The following is an 11693-nucleotide window of genomic DNA, read 5'->3' as shown; positions in this document are numbered from 1 at the left end:
GAGAAGAAAGCCGGAGAAATTTCTTTCGGCTAATTAGAGCTCGCGGGAAGACAATGTCCTGCTCGCGGACAAGATCGCGAGGAGCGAATTGGCCGAGTGACGGGCACGCACGCGACCCCGTGGCTGGCGAACGCGCGCGTTTCGCCCGCTAATACGCCGGTGCGTGACGCCGCGGACGGCGACGACGCGCGGCGTCGCGCTTTGAACGCCGCTGGATCGCGCGAATGCGAATCTCGCTTGTGCACACGCGCGTCGTGACCACGATGCATGACCGCTGCCACCAGCCTCCAGAAAATCCAGGAAGTAGCCTCGCGAGCCGATTCTCTCGCCGTCTCTTTCCTTCCTGCTCCTCTCTGCCCGTGTAATTAACAACGTCCTTGTTATCCGACCGATCTAGGAAAACGTGGGTCGAGCGATAAGCGAGGAACTCGGAATAGATTTCAAGAGGCAGATCCGCGGATCGCGTCTCGGGAAACGAAATAACAAACATGTAGGGACTTTTGCCGTCTCTGCCGGGACTTTCTGACTCGGTCGATCGATGTTTGCGTCGATTAATCGCCGGAGCTTTCCTCCGATCGTCCCCGGACCGTCCAGATCCCCGTGGCGCGAGGGCGAATTGAAATATTAAAAGATGGAGTAGCGTGATCTCGAGCGGAAGATTGAAATTACAGGGTTCGCAGGACTCGCAGGCAACCGGAATCCTCCGGAGATAAATGAAGGCTAAGAGGGAGCGACATTAAGTCGTTCGAGTCCTGAGGAAACAGAGCCATCGGCGACCGGTCGCGGGATATTCCGGCGAACGGTTCAAACGTATCGCCGGTTGTACAACGAATAAGTGAATTTTATGCGCTCGTGTATCTTCCAGCGCGAAAATATACCGTCGCGGCGCGCGTTTCGGCCGACGTCTTAATTCGAGTATCGGGTTATCGGGCAACGGGGAAAACTGCACGGTCGATTGCCGCGATTCGCCGCGGTTGTCCGCGAATATTTGCGAAAAATACGCGCGCCGCTGCCGGCGGTTAACGAGGCACTCGAGCCAACCCGGAAACGAAATTATTATAAATTTCGAGACTCTCCACGGGGAATGTTAATATTCGCGAACGATGTTTTTCGCGAAATCCGATTGTCCGGCGATTTCGGGGAGGTTCGGACCATCGTCCGATTCGCGAAACGCGTTCGCGTGGTTGCTCGTCGAAGTTCATACGTTTCGCTGTATGCAAAAGAGGCCGGCGATAAATTATGCGTGTTCAGCGTCCCACGTGGCGCTGCCGCGAGTTTTGCTCGATAAATAATGAGTTGTCGGGGCTGGACACCTCGCCTAACCTCTCTCTATCCTTTGAGAAACTTATTCCGAGCGGCAGAGGACCGGCGCACGGGCTTCCAGTAATGATTTCGACTGCCAATAGCCAAGATAAATACGCAGCGAGAAATCTGGCTCTATGAATCCGAGAGAGCGTCGCGTGTATCGCGTCGTGCTCTGACACTGACGACTTTGCGGTTCGACCGTGGTTCGACACGAGCCGGTAAACTCGCAGTTCTAACTGCCCAAACGCTTCGAATTCTTCGATATCCCAGGAATTCCAGGGTATATCTCAATCTTGAGATCTGCTCGACAGAACGCCAGAGCAACAGTATTTCCTGTGCCTCGTACTCCTTTCTGTACACCACTTTATCTTATTCGAATCGAAATCACGGAACCGAATTGAAAAATGCCTTCGTGAAAATCACCGGATGCATCCATCTTTTTATGCACCTCGCCGAATGATACTTAAATCGGAAGAGCCACTCGTCAGGTACTCCACGATATTTTCGTGTTCGAGTCTATTCTTCGACTGGGTATGCAAAGATGTATAACGATACGATTTTATCGCTTCTTATTTCAGTTTTCATCCGAAATCGCTGCATTGCCTGACCTTTTCAATATTCAAAGCTTGTCAATACAATGATAAGCAAAGCGTAATAACGAGGACTCGAACGTCGTTCATTAAGGCGATCCCACTTGAAGAAGAAATGTTGCAACGAAATTAATACCGTATTTTTATAATCGCGCGAAGGAAATCGGTTCAAAGATCATCCACGCTTTCTAGTAATTAATATTCAACTTCTATCAGAAGAAAGGCGCTAATTAGATATATGAAATCATGGTACTTTTACTCGGGAATCCTACGAGCACCCCATATCAAGGATATACTTAAAGAACACGCCTAATCGTAAGCTTGATTCGTCTGAATCGAGTATCATATCTACCCCTGTCAATTAAACTGAAAAACTACAATGTTTTAAATTATTTCCGCGTTTTACTAATTACCAAAAGCACTTAAGAAACGCGCAAAATTTCCATCCGCTCATCTTCCAAACAAAGTAGCCTTCGCCTCTACGTTTCAACGCCGCGTACCATAATGGATACAGACTCAAAAATAATCGTAAAACGTTTCAGAAGCTCGTCTAAATTCCATTTTCTTAGCCATGCGAATGACCAGTCTCCACAACGAAATAAACACGCAAATATCTTCACCGAAACTAACACAAACCTTCTAATCGATTCTTCCATCATTTATCGCGGATACAATATCACCAGCCGAAATATTTCTCGGAACACTGACTAAATTACAGGTATAAAAAATAAATATTACTAACCAAACTCTCGTTCGAAGGCTCTGGAAGTCCCGACGAGGCGTGGCACGATGAACAGCAAAATCGGTCACTCGTCGAGCCATTTCGTCCGGACGCGACGAAGAACAACACGCGACTGAGCCGGAAGGACGTCGACGAAAATTGACCACGGGCCTGACCGAGCCTAACGATGTTTACGTTGAATCATCGGCGAACCACGCCTCTCGCTCGTGATACTCGTGTTTGGCCGATTTCCTCACCGCGAATCTCACGCGATATCATATACGAAGGGGTTAATCGCATTTATTTTAATTTACCATGTGACACCTCGGATGATCGATGATCCACGAATCAAGGTGTGTTTCGTGAATAGAAGATCGAAATTTCAAACTCTCGAAATTTTCTACCAACTCGTACATCTCTTCTCGAAATTACCCTGCTCACCCCGCTTAAAATTCATCCCCGATTCTACCTATCCGGGGTAGCCATCGGCCATACGATCAAGGTGTATTTCGCGAATAGGATAATCGAATTTCACGCTCTCGAAATTTTCTACCTACACGTATATCTATTCTCGAATTTTTTTGTTCCTCCCGTTCAAAATTCACCCCCGATTTCTGCCCATCCGAGGTAACCATCGGCCACACGATCATGGTGTGTTTTGCGAATAGGAAAATCGAAATTTTAAGCTCTCGAAATTTGTTACCCACTCGTACATCTGTTCTCGGAATTACCCTGCTCCACCCCGTTCAAAATTCACCCCCGATTTCTGCCCATTCGGGGTAGCCATCGGCCACATGAGCGTTCTGTATGGTTCGCGGACGAATTTGCCGCCACGGCGTGGGCAAGAAATTCCGAACGGTCCCCGAAGCGAGACGGGCCCCGAATTAATTACCAGCCGGCATTGACTTGCTCGTGTGCGAAGAGTGGCGCGCGCGCGCGCTTGAGGAGGCATCATCGGGAGCTCGGCTGGAAGGCATCCGCGAGCGTGTGCGCGCGCGCTGAATCTTGTAGCGGGTGTTCATTAGTCGCATTAGAGCAATTTATCAGCGATCAGGGGGCTGGACACGCTTCGATTACCGACGCCGCTCATATTAACGGCGATGCCGGGCCGGAGCGCGCGTGCGACGGAGATGGAGGCCGAAGACCAACGGCGAGCACCGCGAGTAATTTCAGAGGAAGAACACCTGGGCGACGCGGGGGGCGCGACGGAGGGGGGCGGAAAAAAAGACGGAACGATCCAGGAAGCTCTTAGAGCACGGCGAGCAACGATCTCTTTACGCGCAAGCAATTTATTACGACGAAGCCACCGGGCCGGGCCGAGCTAGCACGCGAGGTGACCAGCCACTTTCGACGTTCCACCGTCTGCCGGCAGACGTACCAGACGTTCATATTTCGCTTGGAAAGTGGCTCGTTAAGACGTTTCCAGTTTGCTTCGCGTTCCTCGAAAACGAAGCGGATAAGCGGGATAACTCGGGGACCAGGCACCTGTAGCGTCCCTGGCTAAGTCCCCGCTGTCCTTCCCTCTCGCTCTCCTCTTTTCGCTAATTACATCCTGTTCCATGTCAAAATATCGACATCTGGTCAGCATGGATAAGGGTCGCTCTTTGTTCCTTCTTTTGCCAGGGCGAGTTCCTCGCGGTGGATCGCCGATAAGCAGAGATTGCCGAGAAAGCCAGGCTGTGTTCCGATGATTGCGCCAACCGGGAATTCGCTCTGGTGGAACGTTATAAAGAATTTAATTAAGACTCGTTATTATTTCAAGGATTCCTCCGAGGCCTGGTCCATCCGCTGCTCTCTTCGACCTCGCGTTCGAGGTCTCTTCGAGGCTCTTTCGACGTCCACGCGAGCGTCCCGACACCCTTCGAACTTACGAGCGTCGTCTAGGTTCCCAGCGTCAACCCCTCGGATCCGAGACTCCGATCGAGCCGAAGGACGAACGTTGGGAAGAATTCTCGAAACAACCGGACCTCTCGAACGTGCAATGGTCGATCCGGACGAAACTGAACCTTCCAACCATCGCCTCGGTTCAGCGTCAACACCTCGAGCCCGGAGCCGAAGCGTGGATCGGTAACTCGATCCTAGAAAGCTCGCAGCCTCGTGAACGGCTGGTCGCGTTAGATCAGTCGATCGTTCGGTCGGTTTGCTAGACCAACGAGTCCGGGCCCGCTGCTGGAAATAATTCCTTCCGATCTAGAGCCGCGCGGGAGTTACGAAAGGGTGTCACGCGCGTAAAGCCGGGTTCACTGGACGGACACGCGAACGCGCGTCGCCTAATAACACCGGCCACGGCGACAGCCAGCAGCAACGACACGCCGGCTATGCCGCGACAACAGCAGATCGCACATGCGAGCCAGCGAGATAAGAGTTTCGGGCCCGAAGCCGTGTCGTGACGGGATGTCTGCGCTATTCCATCTTGGCTGTCACTCTTGTATGACGCGGACTGCGCCTGTGTACGCGCCGGTACACGCGCGTACCGCTCCGCGAGGACACAGCACCAGCAAGCGCTGTCCGAAGCTGTCCGCTCGCGTGCAAGCGCTCCTCGAACACGGCTCCGCCACGCCTTCTGCTTCGACACTATGCTTCGACGCTATCCTTCGACGCTGCGCTACCTCGCACAGACGCCACACGATTGGCAAAGGACACTGACTAATCCCTGCGTCGATTTCGCGATATCTTTGGACGAGCTTACCTCGTATTTCGAGAAAAGATTCGCGTTTGGCTCGTCCGGTTCGAGGCTTCTTCGTTTGGATCGCTTTACTCGAGATCTATCTCTTCGACGTTGGACCAAGCGAAAGAATACGAATCGAAGCTTCTTTCTATCTTATCTTTGAATAAGTTTTTCTTTTCTTTCAATTTTGAGAAAAGATTTGCATCGAAGTTCTATCCTTTCGCTGATGACCAACCGAAGGAATTCGAATCGAGGCTTCTTTCTAGATCGGGTGTCGCGGATGGAAGCTAGACGATTGACTAATCCTTGTGTCGACTTTGCGGTATCTTTGGATAAACTTCCTTGCAATTTCCGAGAAAAGATTCGCATCGAGGTTTCTCGGTTGAATCACTCCGAGATCTATCCCTTTCCTGATGCACCAAGCGAAAGAATCCGAATCGAGGCTTCTCCGTCTGACAGATTTTAAGACAAACTCGGTTTCTTTTCGTTGATAAAGATACGTGATTGCGATACCACGATTGGTTTCGGAAATGGTCGATTCGATCGCTGGATAATGGACTTTGCATCTCGCACGCACAGCGTAGGCAAGAAATACAGACTTACCGTAACGAGCATCCCGCGCTCTCGGATTATTCGTATAAGGCCACGAACGTGTACGTACATTTTTGATAGAACGAAAAGGGACGCATAAATGGTACTGCAGTTACACCGTAGACAAATGACTCATGTACTCTGCGACGAGTAACACGGTGATTTGTCTCGGCGATATAGGACGAGGCATTAACGTTGAATCTTGGTCGGGCGGTAACGAAAGAGCCAAGATTTCCAGCCAATTTGGAGTTTCGCGATATTCGACCTCCTCGCGATTCCCCGTGAAAGCTTCGCAAGCCCGAGTACGCTCGTATGCCGGCGTAACGGCGGCGGAAAAATTTGCATTTACCACTCGCCGGTTGCGTCGTCGACTTAATTCGCCGGCTCGTTCCCAAAGGAAAGCTGCCGATCCGAAATACCGGCGGGGAAAAAATTCCAGCGGGCTCGTAAACGTTATCAGAGGGTTCGTCGATCCTCCGCGCTGATTCATAGAAAGCCGCGAGTGCTCGCGTAATCGGCGAGCGCGGTATTTGCATCTCAGGCACGAAACGACGAATCCACGTGATCCGTGCGCGTGCAAAAAGCGGGGGGGCTCGTCTTACACAATCGCATCCACGGGAAATCTACGTTCTCAAATTTCAAGGCTTAATTTACGAGTGCCGCGCGAGTAAATCACGAGGAATCGCGGCGAGCATCGCAGCAGCGACAAATTTATTCCTTTTCCTAGTAGATATCGCGTAACGCCGACACACTATCCGCCGCGAATAAAGTTCCTGCGCGGCGCGACAATGGAAACGCGTTCAACTTCCCCTGCCTGGCAGCCCGAAAACCGTGCCCGGACGTGCCGCCATTTTGTACGCGCCTCGGCGAAAGCACCGCGGGAAAGTAGAGGCTTTTTAATCGAGAAAATGAAAATTTTTCGGCAACACCTCGTTCGTCCTTTTTCCGTCGCTCGTTACGGTCCCTTTGAGCTGGAAAACAGGCGACTTTCAGTGCAACGAAATTCTAAAAACTCCTCGCCGGCGATGTTGACTTTGGGATACTGGGGGAAAAATAATTTTGTACCTTCGGTTTGTGCGCGATTCCTCTGCGGCGAAAGAGCCTTTGAGTCGAAAGGGTTAACGCTAGAATAGGATTACTCGATGCGCGTTGACTTTGCAGCACCGCTTCTCTATCTTCGTGTTCCTCGAGAACCAGCGTAAAGCCGACGATAAAGCTTTAACCGATGAAAATATTATAATATTCGCTCGGAGAGAATAATCTGCTCGGCTACAAATATCGTCATGCATAATTCAAAGTTTCGTCGGCTAATTTAATCGGCTATATCGAGAATAAACACAGTCGACAGACGATGAAATCGTCCAGACGTGATAATTTCCTGAAAGATAATAGCGCCGAGATTCATATCTGGAGTTATCTTTAAATCTCCGAGGAATCCAAGGAAAGAAATAAACCAACAGGCATAATTCGAAATTTCGTCTGGCAATTCGTTCCGGTATTCCCAGAGGAGAACGGAAACATCGCGATAGCGGGAGGGGAAAATACATCGGGGAAATATATAAGGGAAATATCAGAATTTTCCGAGGATTCTGAGAAGCTCGCGCGGAATCGCGTGTCGGAGAAGAAGGCCTACGCGACTTCTTCCCTCCGCGAGTTCTAATCTCGTCGCTGTCACAGGGTGTCTTCACTCGCGCGTCCTGCCTCGCGCGATAAAACCAGCCCCTTATCCCGAGGGATCTCGAGCGTGGCCTGCGAGATCGGCTGGCGCGATTTTCGAGGCATACCACCGCGTCCGCGAGCGGGCAGAAAGCGTGCAGAGAGCGGAGGACGGAAGACGAGCAAAAGGAGCCTCTGTTGGGTGTCTGGCTACCGAAATTGCAATGCGCCGCTGCCACGGCGCGAGGCCGGCCCCAGCCTCTGTCATGTATTAATGATTTATGCAATAATGAATCACCATTATCTTCGATCTACCTGACCATGTGTTCAACTACGGATAACTGTAAAATCTCGACGTTTTCGAGCATTCAGCTAAGCCTAGCAACCGCGGTGTCTAATAACGAGTAAATTACCCGTTTCTTCACGGTGACAGGAAATCTGGCTTGGAACCGACGCGGCGTGACCACGAGCGTGTTCCATTTTAATTAAAACCGAAAGTGCCGGCGGGTCAGGAGGAACCCGAGTCGAATACGTTCGAGGAGACGTGGAAAGAGGAGCTCGGCCGCTTTCGCGACTGTTCCAAACGGCTAATAAAATTCCGCGAGATCCACCGGGGCCCGGCCCGGCCGAACAACCTCGTTTGTCATTTAATTAAGAAGCGGCTGGACGCGGATAAGGGCAGAAAGGGTCGAAATTCGTTCGGCCAGCGAGGCAGCGCAAGGGTCGAAGTCGAACCGAGGGAGAAAAAGAGAGGAGAGCGAACGCGACATCCGGGGATGACGACGCCGGTGCACCATCCGCGATGACGTGCAGCCGGTTGCACGTGTATATCGTCCGTCGCTCGTGAAATGTAGATCGACGGTGATTTACTTATCAAGAATCGACGCTTCGCCGGAGGTAAATGGTCGAGTCGTGACCATTAGTCGACGGACTGGCAGTCCGTACGTAGCCAACAGCCGTGTGTGCGAATCGAGCAGAGCGAGGAGTACGCTAATATCCGCGCCGTGTGAGGCCCTCACAGGCCCAACACGATGTTCCCTGTCCCTCGACCACGGTCCCCGGGACGATATCCCGCATGAAACTTTAAATTATTTCGCTGGCCGATCGAACGAAGGCGATCGGGCCCGCGCGCAGGATGAGCTATCGCGATGGGAGCGAGCACAGCTTTGATATTTTCATTTCTCATGCGGCTCGTAATAGGAAGATTTATGGATTAGTCGAAACGCTGTTCGGGCTGGCTGTTGGATAGAGATGAGAACGATTCGGCTCTGTGTTTCGGGCAAGATGTTTACACGTGATTGATTCGAGCAGTCTGGTTGGACGCCCGGGAGTAGCCTAGGTGATCTAGATAGCAGCGTACAATGGGGTGGTAATAAGTTGATAACGTTATAAATCGCGCGTGTGGTATTAAAGTCTAGCGCGAAACAGAGATATTCGGGGAATAAATTTTCCAGATTAGAAATCATTCCGCTTGGGAACAGATCATTCTTAATTGGACTTATATTCCGGCCTGACAGTTCCTTGACACAACTCCCTGCAATTAAACTACAATTTTAACGCGGTTCGCGTTACGACTTTAGCCGTACGATTCGTCCATGGCTCTCGTTAGCAAACCGACCGCGTATAAATAAATTCTGTGCATCGCTGTATCAAAGCTTACCCACGCTTAACGCCGCGTCTAAGCGAGCGTCTGAGTTTTAACCCGTCGGGCTCGAAAATTTTTTTTACGAGACGGTAGCTACGTTTCTCTTCTTTCCCTTTAGACGAACAAACGAACTTGAAACCGTTCGCTTTCGATCCGTCCGCGGAATTACCGGGAACCGAGATTTTCGCGAACTCGCGGCTAAGAATCCCGCGACGTATGGAGTTCCTGATCAGACATTCCTGCAGGCAGCAGGAAGTCCGCCATTTTCCCGAACAAATTGCGAACCCGACGCGGAAGTTTTCGCTGCGGAAACCGTTCTCTCGAAGGCTCGCGAGCGATTTTTATTCGAAAAGATCACGCGTCTCTGCGACCAACGATCGGCTGCGACTCCCCGCCAGCCGAGGATTAGTGGCTGAAACCCGGCGCGAAATATGGCAAGACAGGTGATTTCCGCGTACTCGAGCACGAGCGTCGAGGGCGCGATTGTTTCTCGGAATGGAAATCACCGAGCCGGCGAAACGTGAGAGAATTCTTGCGAAGCTGTGCCAAGTTCGCTTCTCGCGCGCCGATTTATGGGAATTTCGTCGCCTCGCGCGTCGTGCCCTCGGAATTCGAGGGATCACGGCTCGAGACCTTCCGTTTTTCCGGTCCCGGGGACTTATTACGGGCCCGGGTTTCGTCGCGGACAACCTCCTGCGGGGAAAGTCGACCGATCGAGGAACCGGTCGCGTAGAAATCTGGGGAAAGGTCTCGCGCGGCCGGGAAAGAAGAGGATCGCGGTTTTTCCTGGTTCTAAAGCTGTTTCGGGGTATTAGGCCGTTAGGTAAGCCGAACATTACGCGGTTATTATCGTCATCAGAGCCAACGAGTTACTTAACCGATCCATCTTCCACGATCGTTCGTCGCGGATACAAATTACCGTTTTTACTTTCCAACTAATAAATTTCCTACGTCTATATCCTGGCAATCTTCGATTAGCCTTCGATTCCGAATCGCTTCGTCTTCGTTGAAATTATTCCGCTAGACTCGATAATGCTCGAGCTATCTGTCTGTAATGTTTAGCTAATCGTACACGGGTGAGAATCTAAGCAGCGCGATGGAAATAAATCGATACATACATAACGATTTTCCTATGCTAATAAAATTCAACGTTAATCTATTAAAGGCGGTCAGACGGTTCCCATATTTGCGATTTTCCCGGGAAAAAACGAAGTACCGTTCTTATCTTCGGAATAATTTTATAGAGCAGTGTTGTTTATAGAATATCGATTTCCCTGGGATTTGTTATATTTAACGGAGCGTATCGAGACGAAAGGGGTACGCGAACTCGAATTTTCCCGTCAATCGCAGAAGCAAACGTCCGAATTATCGCCGCGTTTCCTCGTCTAGCGATCTCACCGGCGAAGTAATGCAAAAGCGAGTGTAACGCGAAGTAAACAGTAGTACAGAGTGCGTGCAGGTTGTCCGACAGCGTTCCAGGAGAAGCGGCCGCACGAACGCGAATTTCTTCTCCCCAGAATCCACATTCTCGAAATAGCGTGCGGTTTCGAGCAAAGGCAGGCGGACTTACATAAAACGCGCGGTATCTCATTGTTTTCCGCGCCGCGAGCCAGCCCCGTCACGATAACTTTTTCTTCCTCCATGCGTGATTCGCCTCTCCTCGGTGCGCTATGGTAATTTACTGTCAATCGCGTGCACGTCGATAAAACGGGCCCTTATCGTCGCTGACGAGGAGACCCCGAGGCCTCCGTCGCCGTTCAGAGCCGTTGCGTAAACGCGCCAGCCCGCTTTGAAATCACGCGCGCTCTGAAATCGCGGACGGCCTCACCGGAATGGCCCCTCGAATTACAGAAATTGCCGCTTCGCGGTTGACTTGCCGCCTGACGACCGGCCAAGCGTATTCTTCGCGACGGACCAGTCGGCCTTATTCACGCGAAGGAAACGCGAAACGGAGCTGTGCTGAAATTCGAGGGAAAATTACCAGATCGGTTTTTCCACAAACGGCCAGCCGAATTTCCATTTACCACGGCAGTATTACTCGCGATTCACGAGAAATAACGAAGGAAGTTTAGTTGGTCGATAGATAAATGGAAACAAGTGGTAGTTGAAAATCCGAACGTTACGAATCGCAGGGACAAATGTACAAATACGTAGAATTCGGAAAATTAAGAATTTATGGAATCGACGTAGAAATAAATACAGAAATATATGGAGAATATACTATGACGATGAATTAACGACAAGTCGAAGGAACGGAATTTCGAAAATTATAAATAGAAATAAATATAACTACAGAGATGTATAAATATACGTACGGTGTTCAAAGAATGGGAGAATTATCGAGCAGAAGGTACAAGGAAAAGAGTACCGCGAGCTAACCAAAATTTCGAATGAAAAATAGAAAGAGAGAGAGTAAAATTGAGTCGTAGCTATGCAAATATGGTCGTCCGAGTGCGACGATAGGGACTCGACCGCAGAACTACGGATTTCCTCGTGTAGCAGTGTCGATAAACACCA

The sequence above is a fragment of the Lasioglossum baleicum genome, unplaced genomic scaffold (assembly GCF_051020765.1).
Source record: "Lasioglossum baleicum unplaced genomic scaffold, iyLasBale1 scaffold1315, whole genome shotgun sequence".
Classification (NCBI taxonomy): domain Eukaryota; kingdom Metazoa; phylum Arthropoda; class Insecta; order Hymenoptera; family Halictidae; genus Lasioglossum; species Lasioglossum baleicum.
This window is presented reverse-complemented; position numbering follows the sequence as displayed.